General features: G+C 44.1%; 1 protein-coding gene across 1 annotated transcript in view; it reads left to right on the plus strand.

The window, feature by feature from the left end:
• LOC124774910 (adenylyl cyclase 78C-like) overlaps nucleotides 1-12,467 on the plus strand; it is a 723,787-nt gene that overhangs the window by 378,132 nt on the left and 333,188 nt on the right. The window lies entirely within an intron of this gene.

Genomic DNA, 12,467 nt, shown 5'->3' on the forward strand with positions numbered 1-12,467 from the left:
CGCGTTCCCATCGTACTTGATTGCAACAGCTCCCAACACACAGCTCCTAACATCGCTCCGCGTTACATGAACAGCATTTCAGCACTTGCGAAGTGACTCGCCGTGTTTGCGTGTCGCCTTTAACCGAGCGGTAGCCGATGTGGCAACACTGTAGCGCAAAGTGACAAACGCCAACCACCAAGAAATTTTAATCGGACTGTAGTAACGATCAGAGAAAAATTACGCACACAATCTGATAAGAAGTATACGGTCACCTATTAGTGGATATTAATATGCAGTGTGTCCACCTTTCATGATTTGAATAAACAAGACCGCTGCGAATGTTAGAATTCTTTATTGGAGAACACGACCGGTTTCACAAATTAAATTTGCACCTTCAGGTGCTTCACTGTATACTAATGGATAAAAGAACTTATCAGAAATTCAGGCATGACAAGAAATGGACAAATGAAAACTTCTGACTCACGAACTGCGAGCATCTATGATAAAATGTAATGGGAGCTAAGGCCATCCACAGCATGAAAAAGAACCCAATGAAAACATCGAGGTAAGAACGTAGTAGCTATTACAATACTTTATAATAAAAATAATTAAAATACTTAAAAACACCGCGTTTGTAACATTTAAAGAGAAACAGTTGTCAATAGTGACACACTTTACCTCCATTGTAGACAGCCAGGGGAGGACGCGTTGCTGTTGCCGGCGCCAGCTAACAACTATCTGTAGCGAGAACTACGCGGATAGCTGCTGCAAGCGCAGTGTCGCAAACATTAAGTAACAAGATATCTTGATTCAAATGTTGGGGGCTGGATGCACATTTTAAATTACCAAACTGCAATAATGAGGAGCCGGCCGAAGTGGACGTGCGGTTAAAGGCGCTGCAGTCTGGAACCGCAAGACCGCTACGGTCGCAGGTTCGAATCCTGCCTCGGGCATGGATGTTTGTGATGTCCTTAGGTTAGTTAGGTTTAACTAGTTCTAAGTTCTAGGGGACTAATGACCTCAGCAGTTGAGTCCCATAGTGCTCAGAGCCATTTGAACCATTTTTGCAATAATGAGGAACAATGCACTCTCTTTGAATTACTGTTGCAACTAATTTCAAAATGCTTCACGATACAATCTAGGGTCCTCTCTTCCAGCGGTGTCCAATCCAGCGTCCTGACAATTAATAACATTGTTTCCACAAATGAAAAGCCTTTTACGTTAAAAACAAATGTAGGTCTGGAGAACGTCATTCACTTAAATAACGAAAATTGACTTGGACGTTTCTGCGACGTCAATCTGTCTGGGAGTTGAGGGTACCTTCTGAGACCCTTTTCAATGTTTGAAAAATCTCCAATTCTTCTAAAATATTTAGAACATTACGTTTTTTCTCCCGGTAAAGTATTTGAAGATTGGTGGAAATATCAGAGACCGCGTATCCCATCTCCTAAAAGTGAGCGATCAAAGCTTTCTAATGGAATTAGCTGTATGCTCCCTAAATTTTACATCAAAACGTCTGTCCGTTTGCTATGTATTTTGAAGGGCAGGCTGTAGCATACCCCCGGAACTTTAAATTTCCGCTTTTTGATTCCTCTCTATGCCTACATTTTTGGCTGTTATTTTTGGTTATAAAATAAGCTGATGTTGGACCCTTTCCAGCCAGCTGTTTACCTATCTTTTTTAGATAAGTTTCCATAGGAACGAAACTTGTAGTAACTCAGTATCACGTAGAGGGATGAAGGTAGTATACTCGCCGTGTAATTTCTGTGCTGCATCTGAGGGAGATTCTTTTTTCTTCTTTACAATATTATTATTAGTTCTATGGATGACGTCTACTTCACAGCCAATGCAGTGTGTCCACACTTCGCCTTTACGACAGCATGAACTCTGTTGTGGATACTTTCAGTGACGTGTCTGAGTGTCTATAGTGGAATGGCAGCCCATTCTTCCTCAAGAGCCAAAACCAGAGAAGGTTGAGGTATTGGATGCTGGGGTCTGGAACTGAATTGACTTTCTAGCTCATTCTGTAGGTGTTCCATTGGGTTCAGGTTGCGGCTTTGGCAGGCCAATCCATCACAGGGATGTTTTTGTCCAAATACCACGGCAACACAGATGCTGCTTTAATAACAGGGTGCACTGTCATGCTTAACACAGAAGCTGCTCCAATGACAGGCTGCATTGTCATGCTGAAATGTTCCTCTAGTGTAAGCAGTGCACAGTATTGTCAAATGTACCCATACCCCTTTGCATTTAGCCTTAACTGTAACACCACCTCCTCCAAATTTCAATGTTGGTACTGCATATAATGGCAGGTAACGCTCTGCAGGCATTCGCCAAACCCAAACCCTTGCATTGGATTGCCATAAGGTATACTGTGACACATCAATCCAAATCACTCGTTTCCAAACATCCGCTGCCTAGTGGCGTCACTATTTACACCACCTCAAGCGTCACTTAGCGAGGACTGCAGAAATGTGTGGCTCCGTGTAGTGTGTCACATTCTTTTCATCCCCATAGGCACGGTCATTGTAAAGTATATAGAAAAAGTCACTGTGCTAGATGGACTACTAGCAGCACTTACAAACTCACTAGTGGTTCCATCCACTGATTTCATGCGACTTTTTGCACCAACTGCCCACCACAATGTTTGACGGTCCTTGTATGCCAGTCTTCGAGGTCTCTGCTCTAGTTGTAGCTGTGGATGTTTCTTTGCGTTTCCACTTCACGGTCACAGCACTAACAATCTACCTGGGCTGCTTTAGAAGGTTACTGCCGTAGTGGCCCCTTGTCATTTAGTGGGCCTGCACAACAGACAAGCAAGGTGGGCTGCCGACCTCCCTTCAAGAGCACATATCAAAACATCGCCAGTGAATGTAAACATCAACAGACCTTCTGCATAAACGTGGCACTACATCGTGAAAAGCCATGTGACAGAGATCTACCAATTGGAACCAATGTGACTGCTGTTACTGCTTCTCTACTTACAGCACAGTACTCCCAGCCTCCTTTTATAATGGAGTGCCCATCTCTCCTGACATCTAGTGATCAATTCCGTATTACATACGGCTGTCCGGATACTTTTGATCTGTTAGTGTACAATGGAATCAGCTGTGGATTTAAAGTCTGCTATCTTTGACTCTTTGGCTTAAATAATTACGTTGATTTCATTTGACCAATAACTTTCCTCTTTAGCATTAGGAACATTAACTGAGTCAAGTTATGTTGAATACACACACTTTCCGATTTCTTCGCTGATTGGCTGCCATTTTATGGTAATAACTCCACATCACTACATTTCCGATCCGTGGTTATGTAGCAAATTCTGCAGTTTTTTTTCTGCACCCTCTGTATAAAGCGTCACATAATTTACAACAGGCCGGAGCTAATTTTCTCGCGATAACGCACTTCCACAAGCACACGGATTTCAGTTTGATCGAACCAGCCACCATCATTGCGCTGCCCTAACGAAATGATGCAAATACTATGTTAATAGCCTGAAATAACCAGCTGATGGAATCGCCTCACTTTAAATAAATTTAACTGCTAATACGATAATTATTCCGTAACCCTTTTTACTTTATTCCGAAATATTAACTGCAGCGCAAATAGGAGGTAACACGTGCAACTAATTGCACCGCTAGAAGCATAAATAGACGCGTATAGATTACAGATTATTGTTGTTTCCAATTGCCACCGCGACCGAAAGCCTGCACATATCAACCATAGTGATTTGATAGAAATGCAAGAAGCGTACAGTTTCTGATTATTAGACTTTGCCCCAAGGAGTAAAAAGCCAAATTTCACAATAAATTGACAATAACAGTTTTGCACCTAGTCGGATTCTCGTTTTCTCTGCCACCCATTACGATAAAATACTGTGTTTCTGTGATGAGATAAGCATTCAGGACTACCAGCGAGACTAAAACGTTCGAGTTTTGTACAAGAACATTCTCACAGAAGGGAATCAGTAAAAAATTATAAGATAAACGAGAGTAACGATGATGAATTTCGAAATACGCTTACTTCTGCAGGCCACATTATAGTGTATAGGAGTGGATACTTTGTGTCCCATTATCACTGTCACTAAACCGTTGCCGAACAGTTGTTGATAAGCCTCCGTCCGAGCTTGAATAGCCCGCATCTCGTGGTCGTGCGGTAGCGTTCTCGCTTCCCACGCCCGGGTTCCCGGGTTCGATTCCCGGCGGGGTCAGGGATTTTCTCTGCCTCGTGATGGCTGGGTGTTGTGTGCTGTCCGTAGGTTAGTTAGGTTTAAGTAGTTCTAAGTTCTAGGGGACTTATGACCACAGCAGTTGAGTCCCATAGTGCTCAGAGCCATTTGAACCATTTTGAGCTTGAATATCTCTATTTTTCCTTCACGGTCTTTTTGCGGGTTATACACAGGTGGAAGCAATATAGGGTTGAGCCTTTTAGGAATGCAGCTCTCGGAATAAAAACAGTACACAGTGATGCATCTCTTCTGCAGTGTCAGCCACTGGAGGTGAACTAGCATCTCCATGACATTTTCATGCTTACTAAACGAACCTGTGACAAAACGCTTTGCTTTTCTTTGGATCTTCTCTATTACCTGCACCAGTCCTTTCTCGTACGGACGAGACCGGCGAGAAATATTCAATTTTCGGTTGAACGAGAATTTTGTATCTCCTTCTTGAATGGACTACATTTCCTCATGATTCTTACAATGAACCTCAGTCTTATCTGCTTTCCCTGCAATTAGTTTTGTGTTGTCCTTGCACTTTAAATCACTGCATATTCATACTCATCCAATGGCGGGAAAAAATTATAACACCAAGAAGGAGTTGCGTGACATAAAAGAAAGTCGGTAGGCGTTACTGCATCTGTAGAATGATGTGAAATCAGCCCAGTCGCTTAAGGATGACGCTGGCAGCGCCACTGTAAGGATGTAGATCAGGTTTGCTTAAAATACACGCTGTAACGGTAGTGAGCGTTAACTACTTTTGAGACCGGACGTGGTGAGTTGTTGTTAGTCAAGAATGCCTTTAAGGTGATGGCTCTGAGCTCTATGAGACAACTTCTGAGGTCATCAGTCGCCTAGAACTTAGAACTAATTAAACCTAACTAACCTAAGGACATCACACACATCCATGCCCGAGGCAGGATTCGGACCTGCGACCGTAGCGGTCACGCGGTCTTTAAGGTGACAAAGAGGCCATTACATGAGTTGGAACGAGGTCAAGTACTAAGGCTACGAGAAGCTGGATGTTCGGGCTGCGACACTGGAGAAAGACTTGGCAGAAATGTAGCTGCTGAACATGACTGGTGGTAGCGGTAGTCACGATAGTCTACGGTCACAAGAAGACCGGGCTCTGGATGGCCACGTGGCGCTACCGAGAGGTAATACCATCCTGTTCGGCGTACGGTTCTGGCGCATCGTACTGCATCTGCAGCAGCAATTTGAACAGCAGTTGGCACAATGAACTGTTACAAATCGGTAAGTTCAGGTACAGCTCCGAGCCAGACGCCCTGTAGCATGCATTCCACTGACCCCAAACCACCGCCATTTGCGACTTCAGTGGTGTCAAGCGAGAGCTCATTGGGAGTCACACTGGAGGCCTGATGTGTTTTCTGATGAAAACTGGTTCTGCCTCGATGGCAGTGATGGCCATGTGTTGGTTACAAGGACGCCAGTTGAGGGCCTACAACCAATCCCTGCGTGCTAGACGCACTAGACTCACAGCTGGACTTATCGTATGGGCTGCGTTTTCTTATGACAGCAGGAGCGCTGTCGTTGATTATCCCACGCACCCGGACTGCAAACTTGTACGTAGACAGCTGATTTGACATGTTGTGCTGCCATTCATGGAAAGCACTCCAGGAGGTGTTTTCCAACAGGATATCGCTCGTCCACATACCGCTGTTATAACACAAAATGCTCTACAGAGTGTCGACATGTTGCCTTGGTGTGCTCAATCACCAGATCTGTCTCCAATCGAGCACATACGAGAGACATCATCGGACGACAACTCCAGCATCGTTCACATCTACATCTACATCTACATCCATACTCCGCAAGCCACCTGACGATGTGTGGCGGACGGTACGTTGAGTAACTCTATCGGTTCTCCCTTCTATTCTCGTATTGTTCGTGTAAAGAAAGATTGTCGGTATGCCTCTGTGTGGACTCTAATCTCTCTGATTTTATCCTCATGGTCTCTTCGCGAGATATACGTAGGAGGGAGCAATATACAGCTTGACTCCTCGGTGAAGGTATGTTCTCGAAACTTCAACAAAAGCCCGTACCGAGCTACTGGGCGTCTCTCTTGCAGAGTCTTCCACTGGAGTTTATCTATCATCTCCGTAACGCTTTCGCGATTACTAAATGATCCTGTAACGAAGCGCGCTGCTCTCCGTTGGATCTTCTCTATCTCTTCTATCAACCCTATCTGGTACGGATCCCACACTGCTGAGCAGTATTCAAGCAGTGGGCGAACAAGTGTACTGTAACCTACTTCCTTTGTTTTCGGATTGCATTTCCTTAGGATTCTTCCAATGAATCTCAATCTGGCATCTGCTTTACCGACGATCAACTTTATATGATCATTCCATTTTAAATGACTCCTAATGCTTATTCCCAGATAATTTGTGGAATTAACTGCTTCCAGTTGCTGACCTGCTATATTGTAGCTAAATGATAAAGGATCTTTCTTTCAATGTATTCGCAGTACATTACACTTGTCTACATTGAGATTCAATTGCCATTCCCTGCACCATGTGTCGATTCGTTGCAGATCATCCTGCATTTCAGTACAATATTCCATTGCTGGAACCTCTCGATATACCACAACCGGCATTACCTGTCGCCGTATTGGCCGACCATTTGCAACAGGCGTGGAACTCCATCCTTCTGACATCCGGTACTCGTATAACACAATGCATGCATGTTTGCACGCTTGCATTCACCATTATGGCCCTTACTCCGGTTACTGTACCAGCATTTCACATTTGCAATGGCTTATCTCACGCTGTGGTGTTGTAACCTAATCACTTAAATATGTTACCTAAACAAATGTGTTCCCAAAATTTCATTACTCTACATTAATTATTTTTTTGGTGTAGCAATTTTTTTCCTTCAGTGTATTTTATGGAAGTGACTGTTGCCAGTGATTGTGCTGCTAGTGTATAGTCATACAATAAGGGTTGTGCAATGCGTTACATTTGTTTATGCTGAGAGCCAACTGCCAATCACTGCACCATGTGTCGAACCTCTGTAGGTCTTCTTACATTTCGCTTCAGTTTTCTAGCGCTACAACTATACTGTTAACAACAACATTACCCGTGAGCACCCTCGTGGTGCTTCCGAGACTTTTCATTAGGTAATTTACGTATATTATGAAAAGTAATGCTCCTTTAACACTCCCTTGTTTAGGCCAAAGCTAATTTTTCGTCTGAAGATTTCTATCCGTTAAGAAGGACACGATATGCTCTGTTTGCTAGGAGCTCTTCAGTGCAATCACGCAGCTGATCCGATATTCCGTACGCCCTGTTGTTCATTAGGCGGCACTGTGGAACTGCGTCAACAGCCGCCATCTGGGAGTCAGTATCCACTGGTTTCTGGATCTCGTGGACGGAGAGAGCGGGTTGGGTTTCACATGATCGTTCTGCACGGACACGTATGGGGGATAAAAGAATTTTTTTTAATTTTTATTCTGCCTTGAGTTATTTGAATTGGATTGCTTCCTATGGGAAGCCGATTTCTTAGGTAGAACACGGTTCCAGCACCCGATGCCAAGTTTTGCGAGTGATGCCAAGTTTTGCATCACTCGCAGGCGTAACACAGACGCTTCGCCCTCTTAACTGCTGGCTTCCAACTTCAGACGTCTTCCATCTTGACTTCAACAAAACCACCATAGCGGCCATCTCCAACCGTACGTCATGTTTTCCCTGTGTGAGCCACATGTTTGGTGAAATAAGTCACCACAGTGTTTTTACCGAAAACAGACTGTTCTCTTTCATCCGCAAAATCAACCTGGATGACTGCCTGACAAGCACATCACAAGTCCCTTTCGCACATTTGTTCACCGATCGCATGTTGATTTCTATATAGGAGATTTCCGTTCCCCAGAAATGTATTCCAGAATTCTACAGCGGACTGAACAAACGATATAGGGCTTTAGTTGTGCACATCTGTTCCAAGACACTTCTTGAAAAGGGGGAATGACCTGCGCATTTATTCAATAACCAGGAGCGCTTAGTTTCTCTTGTAACTTGATCTAAGTCTTCGAATGAAGCAGTAGTGTAACTATTCAATTCATGACATCCAGAGATTTAGGGCACCGTATGACATTTGGGGCATAGCGAAATGCTGAAACTGGTGGCCTTCAAATGAAATAAAATAACATCTTAAGTTACACGGCTTTTGGTGAATTTCATTGACACTGACAATATATCGACATCTGTAAAGCCATTTTTGTAACTTTATTTATTTGCATAACATACACAACCTGATCCATCGGAATATCTGTTCAAAGTGACGTCCCTCAGCTTTTATGCAGACGTGCCATAGCAACACATAGTTTTGATTTGCTCTGTCAAACGATCTTGTGTTTTCCGGACAAAGTCACACCGATCGAGAATTTCTTTCAGTCGCAACAAATGTGTAGAATTTTCACGTGACCCCATAAGATGAAAACTGGTGTGTCAGAGGACGAACGATCTGAGCACGAAAATCCGCTGTGGTCTCAGACATGTTAAGTTTGTAAGATGAAAGTTTATGAGACAGCTACAGGTGTCTGAAGATGGTGCTACTTAAACAGTTTCTATTGACTGCAAGACAAAACCCGAGCACGCTCACAGCACAACATTAGGGGCTCGTAGGACGCATTACCAATTTCTCCCAGCATTCACGATGCGCCGCAGTGAGGTATGTAAGTATCTGGACAAACACACGGTTGAAAAGCATAACTTCCACACATGCATCTCTCAGACATATCAAGGCTGGCAGAGTTATTTACAAATTGGCAAGACTGGGCACCATTGATTTTAAGGTCACATTGCAGCTGCCTAGACTAATCATGATCCAATCCACAATGCTGTCATAGGATTTGCAGCCAGCGTCTGGGCACACAAACTGCAATATAAGCGATAAAAGGTAATTCCTAGACGATTTCTGTTGTGCCGCATCACACCAGTCAGGGGACTGATGACTAAAAGAAAAAAGGACAGTTCTAAGGCATACATAGAGAAGTTTGCTGCAGAGACTCAGAGGAGCCTCTGGGACAACACTGGTTGTGGCATACTAGGCGTTGAGTGCAATAGATACGGAGGTTCTCCTTACTGACTCCGCAGAGAAAATCTTCCCAAAGCGAGAGAAAGTATTTTATTGGGAATAACAACCAAACTAGAACAAAAATTATAGAAAAGCGTGAGTGGCAAACAGCCCGGGAAAATATAACACAAGCTGCTGAGTATATGACAGATTTTCAAACAACAAGGAGAGCATGCGTATGAATCATATAAATCTGTATGGAGGCGTTGTCTGGCAGGCCATGGGCCATACCGCGGATAGTTGTATAGGATAAGGAAAGGTCAGACAAATATTTTTGCATGTGGCGAGATTGATATACGAGACCATATAGTACTTGGGTGCCCTACCTACATAGATAAACAATAGGCATTAGTACACTAAGTAACATTGTTACTTGAATGAAGTAGCAAATAAGATATTCAGGAGGGAATTTAGAAAGTATTTAGAAAATACAAGCACTCAGTTGTGCTTTAAAATAATGAAGTGAATACTGTGAGTGTAGTGAATAATACCGAGGATTCGCTGACGCCGGAATTAATCCCAAGAGACGACGACCAGAATCAGTGTGCAGGTGGCCAACAACGAGGCAGCTATGGCATAACAAGCAGATTGAATGACAACTTGTAGATTACTTATCTCGGTCTCCTATGAAGAGCAGGCTGCGCGAGATGGTGAGGCGAATCCGTTAAGTCCCACTGGTTGACCACAATCGATCTGCGGACTGCGGCTCTACCTTGCCTTTTGGCTTCATCTCGGGGCTGACGTGCGGTGTGTTCAGGATTATTTGGGGATAGTGTAGGCTTCCTAAAACTCCGGATCTAGAGACTTAGCGTGTTGTCCCGAGCATTTGAGGACTAATTCGCACACACGTAGGTAGTGCTAGCATAGGTCGTAGCTGTGTAATTCCGAAACAGAAGCTTCCTCAAGAGTATAACATCCTTATCCCTGAGGTGCCCTATTGATTAAGATCAGGAGCTGCCAGTAGGCCATCTGCTGGGATGGTAGCGTAGACGATCACCAGGTGTAGCACTAAGGTTTAAGGTCTTAGCATTTTTTTATAGAGGGTGTCCATAATTAAAGTTCCAGTTTCAAAATTCTGTAGAAAGAGAACCACTGCTCAGAATGACGTCATACTCGTATTTGAACAGCATATTATTGACGCACGGGGAAATGTCGCGGAACAATAATTAACGAAAATTTTCCTAGTAGACGGCACAGTAAGCGTGTTAACGTAAATGTGGTCGGCTACAAATGACAGATGAATCGCAACACGATGGCTATATGTGAGTTGCACATTGCACCACTCATGCTGTTCAACGAGCATGACTGCACAACTTCGGCAGTCAACAGTTGTGGCACTGTTAGCTGAGACTCTTCATCACGGCAAGATCGTACGGCAAGGTCGTACCACATCGGATGGGTAAAATCAGTTTTTAATTGTATTGGGGTCAAAAGCCACATAAATAGAAAAATAACATCGGTTTTTAATTTTTCTGAAACTGACAAAACGTATCTTCAGTATTCTGTCCACCGTTTTCGGAACAAGTTCAAATCGAAAAACAGCATGTTCCACAACAGACCGGGGTGTCTCGGGAGTCACGTTGAGAATGCGCTGCGCAGTGCGTGCCTTGAATTAAGCTACGTTCATAACTAGAGCACTGAATACAACATCTTTCAGATAATGCCACAGGGAAAAGTCACTCGGATTAAGATCAGGAGATATGAACAGCCTGGCTGTAGGGAAATGACGGCTGATAATTCAAGCATTGCCGAAATGCTTTTGTAGCAGCCGCTTCAGCCAGTTGGTTGTGCAAGGCTAAGAGGAGAGCCTCTTGCATAAAAATTATGCTGCCCATACATCTGCGCTGGTAAATAGTTGGAATGACGTTGGTGCGCAAAAGACTCTCACAACGTTTGCCAGTGACGGTACAGGTAACAGGATTGGGTTGGGTTCTTTGGGGAAGAAGACCAGACATCGAGGTCATCGGTCTCATCGGATTAGGGAAGGACGGGGAAGGAAGTCGGCCGTGCCCTTTCAAAGGAATCATCCCGGCATTTGCCTGGAGCGATTTAAGGAAATCACGGAAAACCTAAATCAGGATGGCCGGACGCGGGATTGAACTGTCGTCCTCCCGAATGCGAGTCCAGTGTCTAACCACTGCGCCACCTCGCTCGGTCAGGTAACAGGACCCCTAGGATTCATCTACTCGAAAGAACACGGTCCTACGATAAATGACGCCGTCAACTTGCACACCATAGTCATCTTTGCAGAATCAAATGGTACCGGTTGATGTGCGTGTGGATTTTCCGTTACCCATATTCTGCAATTCTGCTTATTGACATCTCCTTGGAGACGGAAATGAAGTTCATCTGTCCACAGAATGCTGCGTGGTCGCTCATTGTACATTTCCATGCGAGCAAGAAATTCCAGAGCGAACGTTTGTCTTGATGGCAGGTCAGCAGGAAGCAACTCCTGAACCTGGGTAACTACGTGAGGATAGCAGGGTGTTTCGTAGGATTTTATGCATCGTGCTCGCAGGCTTGTCCAACGTGCGGGCGATTCCCCGGGCATTGTATATATACACACCATCGACCGACCTCTCCTGCACTGCTGTGGCCACATCTTCGACGGACATTGGATCAACTACTTTCCTTCCGCTGCCACGTTACACTAAACTAACCTGTCTTTTCGAATTTTGTAATCATTTTCTTCAGAACCTTAGCAGACGTCGGAAACAAAGCTCTTTTCATACCCCCTGAGTGTCCGGAACTTCTGCAAGGCTACTGGCGCACAGTCACTGTTCTTGTAAAAGAGCCTTACCAGCAGCACGAGATGCTTCGTGGAGACAGTCGTTTTGGGCGTCTCGCATACAAACAGAGGAACAGCCGAGTGCCGTGCGTCTGTTAGTGTGCACCTATCGATCAAATTTTTGTTAAACTTTTTTTGTTCCATGACGTTTCGCTCTGCATCCTCCTGTTCAAATTTGACGTCCCTCTGACCAGTGGTTCTCTTTCTACAGCCTTTTGAAACTGGAGCTTTAATTACGGACATCCTGTACATTTATTTTTTCACCAGTTACCAAATTGCTTGAACTACATTACAGATCTGGAAGCAAATATTTGATTACAGTTGTATAGAAACTCCTGTAGCTATCTGGAAATACAACCTTCAAGAGATACCAGAAGACGATTGTCGATATTA

The sequence above is a fragment of the Schistocerca piceifrons genome, chromosome 2, assembly GCF_021461385.2.
Source record: "Schistocerca piceifrons isolate TAMUIC-IGC-003096 chromosome 2, iqSchPice1.1, whole genome shotgun sequence".
Classification (NCBI taxonomy): Eukaryota; Metazoa; Arthropoda; class Insecta; order Orthoptera; family Acrididae; genus Schistocerca; species Schistocerca piceifrons.